Consider the following 10,374-nt stretch of genomic DNA (forward strand, 5'->3'; position numbering starts at 1 on the left):
GACAGTGAGAGAGAGAGAGAGAGAGAGAGAGAGAAAGGTCTTCCTTCCGTTGGTTCACCCCCCAAATGGCCACTATGGCCAGCGCTGTGCCGATCCAGGAGCCAGGAGCCAGGTGCTTCCTCCTGGTCTCCCATGTGGGTGCAGGGCCCAAGCACTTGGGCCATCCTCCACTGCCTTCCCGGGCCACAGCAGAGAGCTGGACTGGAAGAGGAGCAACTGGGACAGAATCCGGCGCCCAAACCAGGACTAGAACCCGCTGTGCTGGCGCCGCAGGTAGATTAGCCTAGTGAGCAGTGGCGCCAGCCATCCCTTATTTCTTTTTATTATCTAATTTCTCAGGTTGCAATTTTGCTATTATGTTGAAGAAAACTGGAGAAGATGAGTATGCTACCTTTCACTCTAATCTTAGAAGAAAATATTTAAATTTTTCATTAATGAGTATGATTTTAGCTGTCATTATTAACATGAGGTTTTTCTTGTTATTTTTATTATGTGCAGAAAGATATTTTCTCAGTATTATCTTATTGAGGTATTTTTTAATCATGAAAGGACATTGAGCTTTTTCAAATGGATTTTCTTCACTAATTGATATGATCATGTGGTATCTTTGCTTCCTTTTGTGAATGTGGTGGACTGCATTGATTTTCATGTATTAAATGATTTTTGCATTCTGAGAATAAATCTTACTAGATTTTGATGCATAATCCTCTAAATAAGCTTCTGAATGTTCTTACCAGTAGTTTTACAGTGTTTTCATCAATATTCATAAGAGATATTGGTAATTATTACCTACTGTGCCTTACCACATTAGTAAAAACTTTTGTAAAAATGCCAGTTTTCATAGATTTTATTTTGTGAATGTAATTGGTTATCCTTTTTCTTGTTGTTAGTCATATTTTCATATAGTCTCCAAGATTCCCAAAGTCTTAATGATCCAGAATTGCTCAACAATCCAAATCCAAATTCTTATCTGAGACTCAAGGTAAACTCCTTCAGCTATGAGCCACTGTAAATTTTTTTTAAAAAATACAAAACATGTTATGTACAAGTCCAATATACAATGATGGAGAAGGTACAGGGTATAAATTCCTATTACAAAAGGAGAGAAAAAGAAGTAATTTCCCTAAAGTAAGACTGAAACCCAGCAGGGCAAACATTAAACACTAAGGCTCCAAGTCTGACATTGTCTCAAAGTTCTGGGCTCCTAAGGGCATGGGTGGCCCTGCCTCTACAGCTTTGCAGGCTGTAGTCCAAACTTCAGTTTGCACAGATGGTAGTCTCCTCTGTGTAGCTTTCCCAGTTTGGTGCTGCATTCTGATGGCTCTAAAATTCTGGGGTTTTTGTGGCAGTCCTGATGCTGCAGCTGTACTAGAATTTACCCTGTCGGAGATTCTCTGCCTCGATCCACAGATTGTCTAAAACACTCTTTGAAATCTAGGCGGAGGCCTCCATGCCTCTACGGCTCTGATGGTCTCTATTCACATGGTTAACCTCTCAGGCTGGTTTTGCATACTGCTTACAATTCCCTGGAAGTGTTGCACATGATGCCCTCTCTATCTTCCTTGGATTTCCTCTGCAATTCCACTCTGACAGCTACACTAGGCATATCCCTATCTGGGAACCCATGCAAAGACCCCAACTCTGCCTTACCTCCCAGACTTTCCTTTGAAATCTTGGTGGAAGCCACGAAGATCCCATGATTTTTGCACTCTGCACACATGCAAAACAAGCATCATGTGGACTATGATAGGTCTACTGCAAGTAGGCCCATTTGCATCATGGATGTAGCCACAGAGTGCTTAAGCAGATGAACGCAATGGAAAGAATCCCAAGTAGGTCTTGAGCAAGCCCACAGAGTGCATTGGGGCTCCACGAAACAAATCTGCACCTCCAGACCTTTGAGTGGCCTTGAAGATTTCGGAGATGCCCCTCAATGCTTTTTCCTATTGTCTTTTCAATTAGCATATACATTATCTAATCTGTCCTGAACATGCATTTTTATTCTTTCTTCTCTGGCTAGGCTGTGAATTTATACAATCTTTCCATTCTGCTGGTTGCTCCTGATTCTCACTGTAAAACTTACTTAAAGCAGCCTGAATGCTTTGCTGCCTTGAAATATCTCCCACCAAATAAACTAGTCCATTCCCTTTAAGCTTGGACTCCCATGTAATTTCAGGACATGGACACAATATTGTTAGGTTCTTTCCTGTGTTATAACAAGGTAGTGTTTGGTTCAATTCACAGCAGAGCTCTCATTTCAATCGGCAGCCTCACCAGCATGGCTTTTGCTATCCACATTCTATTTGCATTCTGGTCTTCTAACCATCACCAGAATCACTTATAATGCTCTGTGTATAGCATTCAAGGCTTTCCTTAGCCCGCTTGCCCAGGTTTTCAAACATCTCCCCATTAACGGATTTCAAAGGTTCCTCTATGTCTGCGAGTATCATTACAGTAATGACTCCACTCTTTGGTACCAATTTTTTGTGTTAGTTAGCGTTTTGTTATTACAACAAAATACCCGAGACAAGCTACTTATAAATGAAGGAGAGATTTATTGATGACACAAAATATAGCTTTATGCATTGTATATCAATTCAAGTAAATTTGGGTGTTTTTTTTTTTTTTTTTGACAGGCAGAGTTAGAGAGAGAGAGAGAGACAGAGAGACAGAGAGACAGAGAGAAAGGTCTTCCTTTGCCGTTGGTTCACCTCCCAAATGGTGGCTACAGCCGGCGCTCTGCACCAATCCGAAGCCAGGCGCCAGGTGCTTCCTCCTGGTCTCAGATGCAGGTGCAGGGCCCAAGAAGCTGGGCCATCCTCCACTGCCTTCCCGGGCCACAGCAGAGAGCTGGACTGGAAGAGGAGCAACTGGGACAGAATCCGGCGCCCCAACCGGGACTAGAACCCGGGGTGTCAGCACCACAGGCAGAGGATTAGCCTAGTGAGTTGGAGAGTTTTGGGCTTTGTAGTATTTTGTTTATTGCTATATCTACACATTTTCATAGTGCCTGTCTTAGTTTCATAAAGTATTTCCTGAATTAACTACAAAGTAATTCACAGGTAATACATGAACATATTCTCATTAAAAACTTAGAGAAATACATAGAGAAAACCATTATACACCCTTTCACCCTCACAGTTATTTTTACTCCATCTGGGTCTCCCACATGGGTGCAGGAGCCCAAGCACTTGGGTCATCTTCTGCTGTTTTCCCAACCCATTAGCAGGGAGCTGAATCAGAAGTGGAGAAGCCAGCACAGGAACTGGCACCCAGATGGGATACTGGAGTCTTAGGAGGAGGCTTTACCCCCTGAGTCACAATGCTGGCCCCAGTATCTATATTTTTTATGCTTTTTTAAGATAGATGCTTAGAAGTGGTATTGTTTGGTCAAGCATAAGAATGTTCACATTTAATTAGGTATTATAAAATTACCAAGTAAAAAAAGAGTATTGGTATATGTTCTCACTCAAATTAAATGATATTCCTCTTTTCCTTGAATCCTAGTGAAAATGCTTTTTAAATTTTGCTAATATGAAAGGCAAAATATTTAATCATTTTGGTTGAGTTTGCATATATCTTGTACTAGTGAGACTGAGGTCATTTTCACATTATTGATTATTCTCTGAGCATCCCACTCAAATAATTTGTCTGTTTTTCCACTGGATTGCTTGTTTCACTGTTGATTGAAGGATTTTGTATAATCTTTTAACATTATGTATGGTTCTAATATTTTCTTCTTTATTCTTCTTTCTTGTAACGCTTTTTATGGTCTATTAGGTAATTTTATTTTAACTATTGCTATACTACTTATTATCTCCTAATTTTCTTTCTGCTTAAATAGGACATTTCCACACATAAATTATATTCATTCAGCTATATATTCCACATATCTTGTTTATTTTAATTCTTTTGATAGTGGGGTAGTTTTTATTCCAAAAGTATTTCATGTTGAACTTTTCTGAATGTGACACAGTTAAGATTTCATATCTTAAATAAATTTATTTATTTTATTTAATTGACAACTAACAGATTATATATTTATAGGGTACAATGTGATATTTTGGCCTATGTACATAAAGTGAAATATGTTTCCTAATTAGCATACTCATCACCTCATCAGTTTATTTTTGTGTGTATTAAAAATCTAATTTTTTTGCAGTTTTGAAATATGAGATCTCATTTCTTGAAATCTTACTATTTTCCAACAATGTTTTTAGAATTGGGCATTCTTTCCCTTGTAGGAGACCTTAATATGCCATTTCAAAATATGCCAGTTTGAGACGATAATGTATGCCAATTTAATAAAGGATTATTTTCCACTGAAGGCAGCTAAGAAGAAGTAGATACAAGAAAGACTCAATAACTTTCCTCTGTTCTACACAAAAGCAGGATGACTGTTAGGTAATTTGACAATGTCTAATAAAATGTGAATATACTTACATTGGACCATTCCTTCCATCTGTACAAGGAAAGACAAAGATTGGTTACCAAAACTAATTTAGAAATTTCTCAGTCTGGAGAAGTCATCAGAAATATCTACAGAACAGGGCTGGCGCTGTGGTGTAGCTGGTTGGGCCACCGCTGGCACTGCCAGCATCCCATATGGGTGCCAGTTCGAGTCCAGGCTGCTCCACTTCCAATCCAGCTCTCTGCCATGTCCTGGGAAAGCAGTAGAAGATGACCCAAGTCCTTTAGACGATGCATCCACGTGGGAAATCTGGAAGAAGGTCTTGGCTCCTGGCTTCAAATTGGGGCAGCTCTGGCTGTTGCACCCAATTGGGGAGTGAACCAGCAGATGGAAGACCTCTCTCTCTCTCTCTCTCTCTGCTCTCCTTCTCTCTCTGTATAACTCCGACTTTCAAATAAATAAAATAAATCTTTAAAATAAATCTAGAGAACAAGTTTTACTTCGTCTACCATTGTTTTACCATATATTTGCCTCCCCACATTTTATCACCCCTAGAGACTCAAGGGACTTTTTCTTACTTTGTTCCATCCCTTCTCTAAAAATAATTATTTTTCCTCCTCTACCCCATTGATAATAAATTATATTTTAATCACATGCTTCCTTCCCATATAAACATGGCACTGTTTTGTGATTGTTAGCTATTTCACTGAGATATTTTTATAATTTTTGTGCTAAAGCACAGATGTAGTTGACTCTAGCTGCCCTTAATTTAAGACTAGTTGAGGTTACTAGAAGAAACAGGCATAGAGACATCCCTAATTCTTCACTTTGTGGGAATAGATCTTTTGGTATTTGTTCATAACTTTGAAAAGGTTCAGGCACTGATGGAGAGAAGCCTGCCTTAGGTGGTATAATTGAAAGAGCTGCCTTGAAGTAGTCTGGAGACAATCAAGATATATGCTATTTTTGGTGGTATACTCAAAACAGGTGATGGAAACTGCCTTGGGGAAGGTATGATTGAAGGAGAAGTTTCCATATTTAAAGTTTTTAATAGACCTAATCATTAGTTGGAAGCAGAAGCAGTGAATTTGTTGCTGTGAGATTCGCATACACCTATTCTAAGATGCAGTAGAGGTCTGAGTTGCAATATTACACTCACTCCAGTTCCATCATTGACATAGGTAAGTGAAATTTTCAAGTCTCTGGCTCCATACCTTGGCAAATGTAAAGGGCTGGTAACACTTTTCCTACAGCTCTTGTCAGAAGCTTGCTGATTTCATTGAATGGGACAAAGGAAAATGAGGAGCTTATCACTGGTTGATCTACATAAGAATGAGAGACCTTACCACTGGAAGTTGAAATATGGTGCACTGAAACATCAACACTGAGTCACACTTCCTGATTTATTGATACGTGTGGTTTCTTTTGCTTCAGCATATCCTTTGTTCTTTACAGTCATGCGTAATATTTTCCTTACAAAGTTCAAAGCAGTGAGAAGCATTGGGAGAAATCTTTAAACTGTTCCTATCATCTTGGTAATAAATAACAAGTATACTGAGAAGTAATGTCTACATAAATGCATCAAATTTTTTACACACTTTAATGGAAAATGGCTTGCCAGACTAGATCCGCTGTCTGAATAGTTATACTTCAAAAAGTCTTTTGTGATTCCTACCTTGCAAGGACAATTCTTTGTTTGGATCCTTATTGGGAAGACTATCAGTTAATTTGATAAGTTGTTCTTATAAATACTTAAATCCTTGCTATAATTCCAAGATAGAACCTGCCTTCTAGGGTCTGCATTACAAGAATTTGGGCTCATATATTAATGATGATTTCATATATGTAATTATTTTGATAGTTGGTGCAGATATATTTATAAAAGTTACATTTTTCTGATAAGTTAATCCTATCATCAGTATACTATGTCCATCTTTGTCTCTTGCAAAAGTTTTTGATTTAGTCTATTTTGCTGGATATTAGTCTAGTCACCTTAGTAAAGAATTGCTTATTCATTTATTTATTTATTTAAGTTTTTAGTGACTGCAACAAAAAATATCTAAAATCGCAGCTTCTAGAAGAACCATTTGTTCTTGCTGGTCTTGTATCTCTCTTTGAACTTCACATTGGCCTCTCGTTGGGTCTTGCATTTAAGAGCAAGGTCTGAAGACTTCTTCGTTGACCAGTTTTGTCCAAGGGAATATCCACAGAATACTTGCAGAGCATGAGGTAATTATTATTATAAACTTTCACAAAAGACTTGGTCTTTGACCTTTAGGCAATTTTTTTCTTGCCCATGGCAGCTATCACTTTCCAGGGATAGCAGTCAATTCCAGTCACCAGAGCATGGCTGTAGGGATGGTTGGAGGTGTCATAATTGATGTTCTTCATGATGATGGCTTTGCATCCGGAATAGCATCCGTTCAGGACAAGCAGCATTTTCCTGTGTTTCATGAACTTCCCATTTTGACGGCAACCACTCGGGCCTACCAGATTTACTTATTTTTTTGAAAGAGTTACAGGGAGAGGGAGACACAGGGGGAAAGACTTCCATCTGCTGGTTCTCTCCCCAAAGTGGCCAAAAAGGCCATAGTGGAACCAGGAGCTAGGAGCTTCTTCCAGGTTTTCTACATGGGTGGCAGGGGCCCAGGCGCTTGGGCCATCCTCCACTGCTTTGCCCAGGTCATAGCAGAGAGCTAGATCAGAAGTGGAGCAGCCAGGACACGAACCAGCACCCATAAGGGATTCTGGCACTGCAGGTGGCAGCTTTACACACTATGCCACAGTGCTGTCCCTCACCCTTTATGGAATTTTTTTATCCTTTCACTTATTATGAAATGATGTTGATTTCATAAAATGTATTTTCTGCATTTATTGACACAATAATTTTTTTCTTCCTTAGCTTGTTGATGTGCTGGCTATATCAACTGATTTTCAAATTAAGAATCAGCATTGCATATGAGGAAAAAATCTCACTTAGGTTTGATGTATATTCTTTGAAAAATTTAAATCAATAAATAATAATTATATATAGTTACATGCACAATTATTTTATATGTTGATTTTATTTGATATTATGTTGAAGTATTTTGCATTTATATTCATGAGGACTGTTAGTCTGCCTGTCATTTCTATTTCTTGCTATGTCTTTGTCAGATTTCAATTTGGGGTAATGTTTTCCTACTAGAATGAGTTTAAAAATAATCCACATTCTTGAATTTTCACAATTAGATTTGTAGAGAATTTTCATCATTTGTTATTTAAGCACATTACATAATCCACCATTGAAATTATATGGAACTGTTGCTTTCTCTTTTGGAAGGTTATTACCTATTGGTCAGTATCTTTAATAAAACAGGCCTGTTCAAATGAACTATTTCTATTATGATTTTTGGTTGATAGCATGTTTTCAAACAATTGTTCCATTTCATTTATATTATAAAACTGCTGGGCATAGATTTGTTTGCAATATTCGTTTATTATCCCTTTAATGTCCAGGGGATAAGTAGTGATGATAATTATATATACATATATATATATGTATGAAATTAGATCCATGCCTCTAACCATATATAAAAATCAACTCAAAATGGATCAAAGACCTAAATTTAAGATCTGAAACTATGAAGTTGCTAGAAGAAAATGTAAGGAAAGCACTCCAAGACACTGGTGTAGGGGATGACCTCTTGGATAAAACTCCTCAATGCACAGGCAACAAAAGCAAAACTAGGGGTTAGCATTGTGGAGTAGCAAGTTGGGCTTTTTACCTGTGATGCCCACATCCCATATGGGCACCAGTCTGAGAGTTGGCTGCTCCACTTGTAATGCAACTCTCTGCTGGTGTACCTGGGATAGCAGCAGGAGATATCCCAAGTGCTTGGACCCTTGTAGGAGACATGGAGGAACCTAGCTCCTGGATTTGGCCTGGTCCTTCTTGCCACTTGAGGAATGAACCAGTGGATGAAAAATCACTCTCTCTCACCTCTTCCTCCTCTCTCTGTAACTCTGCTTTTAAAATAAATATATTTTTAGCTGGCTCTGTGGCTCAATAGGCTAATCCTTTGCCTGCGGCGCCGGCATACCGGGTTCTAGTCCCAGTCGGGGCGCTGGATTCTGTCCCGGTTGCCCCCCTTCCAGGCCAGCTCTCTGCTATGGCCTGGGAGGGCAGTGGAGGATGGCCCAAGTCCTTGGGCCTTGCACCCCATGGGAGACCAGGAGAAGCACCTGGCTCCTGGCTTCGGATCAGCGCTGTGCACTGGCCGCAGTGCACCGGCCGTGGCGGCCATTGGAGGGTGAACCAACGGCAAAGGAAGACCTTTCTCTCTCTCTCTCTCTCTCAACTGTCCAAAAAAATAAATAAAATAAATATATTTTTTAAAGATTTATTTTATTTATTTGAAAGAGTTACAGAGAGAGGTAGAGACAGAGAAAGAGGTCTTCCATCCACTGGTTCACTCTCCAGATGGCTGCAACGGCTGGAGCTGCACCGCCTCAAAGCCAGGAGCCAGGAGCTTCTCCCGGACTCCCGCGTGGGTGCAGGGGCCCAAGGACTTGGGCCATCCTCCACTGCTTTCCCAGGCCATAGCATAGAGCTGGATCAGAAGAGGAGCAGCCCGGACTAGAACCGGTGCCCATACGGGATGCCAGTGCTTTAGGCCAGGGCATTAACCCACTGCACCATAGCACCAGCCCCATAAATAAATATTTAAAAAAAAAACACAAATAAATGGTACTAAAAGGAAATGATCAATATAGTGAAGAGACACCCAAGACACCCAAGAGAAAGGGGAAAATATTTGTAAATAGATCCCAGTGGAAAGAACGGGTCATCAAAGAAGGAGGTACCTTTCTCTGAAGGGAGGAGAGAACTTCCACTTTGACCATGGCCTTGTCTAAATATGATCAGAGTCGGTGAACTCAGGGGGCTTCCATAGCCTTGGCAGCTCATGACAAGAGCCTAGGGTGATTACTGAGGCCATAAACAAGAGTGTCAATTTGTTAAGTCAACAACAGGAGTCACTGTGCACTTACTCCTCATGTAGGATCTCTGTCCTCAATGTGCTGTACATTGTGATTTAATGCTATAACGAGTACTCAAACAGTATTTTTCACTTTGTGTTTCTGTGTGGGAGCAAACTGTTGAAATCTTTACTTAATGTATGCTAAACCGATCTTCTGTATATAAAGAGAATCGAAATGAATCTTGATGTGAATGGAAGGGGAGAGGGAGTGGGAAAGGGGAGGGTAGCGGGTGGGAGGGACGTTATGGGGGGGAAGCCATTGTAATCCATAAGCTGTACTTTGGAAATTTATATTCATTAAATAAAAGTTAAAAAAAAAAGAATTAAAACCTATTTAGCAAAAATTAATATCCCAAATATATCAGCAACTTAAAAAACTCAACAAAAAATAACCAATCCAGTTTAGAAATGGGCAAAGGACCTCAATACAGAAAAGAATACAAATGACCAATGAATATATGAAAAATGTTCAACATTACTAGACATCAGGAAAATGTAAATTAAAACCACAATGAGATATTACCTTACTGTTGTCAGAATGCCTAAAATCCAAAACACAGAGACTAACAATTGTTGGTGAGGATGTGAAGAAAGGGGAACACTTATACACTGTCAGTGGGAATGTAAATTAGTGCGGCCATTGGAGGGTGAACCAACGGCAAAGGAAGACCTTTCTCTCTGTCTCTCTCTTTCTCACTGTCCACTCTGCCTGTCAAAAAAAAAAATGTGGTATTTATACACAATGGAATATTATTCAGCTATAAAAAAGAGTGAAATTCTACCATTTGCAACAAAATGGATGTAACTGAAGGACATCATATTGAATGAAATAAGCTGGATACAGAAAGACAAATGCCACGTTTTCCTTTATATATGGGAGCTAAAATTTAAAAAAGAAAAAAAAGAAAGAAATGCCCTTGTGTATCAATATTGCGGCAAATA

General features: G+C 39.3%; 1 pseudogene; it reads right to left on the reverse strand.

Annotated features, from left to right (window-relative positions):
• Positions 1 to 6,470: 6,470 nt before the first annotated feature.
• On the reverse strand, positions 6,471 to 6,868 carry LOC108178718 (large ribosomal subunit protein eL27-like; annotated as a pseudogene).
• Positions 6,869 to 10,374: the final 3,506 nt, after the last annotated feature.

Source organism: Oryctolagus cuniculus, chromosome X, assembly GCF_964237555.1.
Source record: "Oryctolagus cuniculus chromosome X, mOryCun1.1, whole genome shotgun sequence".
NCBI classification, from domain to species: domain Eukaryota; kingdom Metazoa; phylum Chordata; class Mammalia; order Lagomorpha; family Leporidae; genus Oryctolagus; species Oryctolagus cuniculus.